Consider the following 279-nt stretch of genomic DNA (forward strand, 5'->3'; position numbering starts at 1 on the left):
TTGCCCCATGCAGCTGGCTATTTGAGTCCCTTTTTTTGGAACACCCGTACAATGTCCCCAAAATAAAGATGTCCATTAAGTTGTAGGCTCATAGAATAGCTTGTGAATTTAAGGTTTGGAATAGGAGTATCACTAATCTTAGTTTATTTATTTATTTATTTTTTTTAAATTACTGCAGTGGTCTCCCATCTCTAACAGTCAGGACTTTGAGACCTCTGCAGATTTCTCCAATATTTTACTTGGAATGGCTCAAGATTGAGTTAGGGGGGAAGCCAGAAA

The sequence above is a fragment of the Chrysemys picta genome, chromosome 9 (assembly GCF_011386835.1).
Source record: "Chrysemys picta bellii isolate R12L10 chromosome 9, ASM1138683v2, whole genome shotgun sequence".
Classification (NCBI taxonomy): domain Eukaryota; kingdom Metazoa; phylum Chordata; order Testudines; family Emydidae; genus Chrysemys; species Chrysemys picta.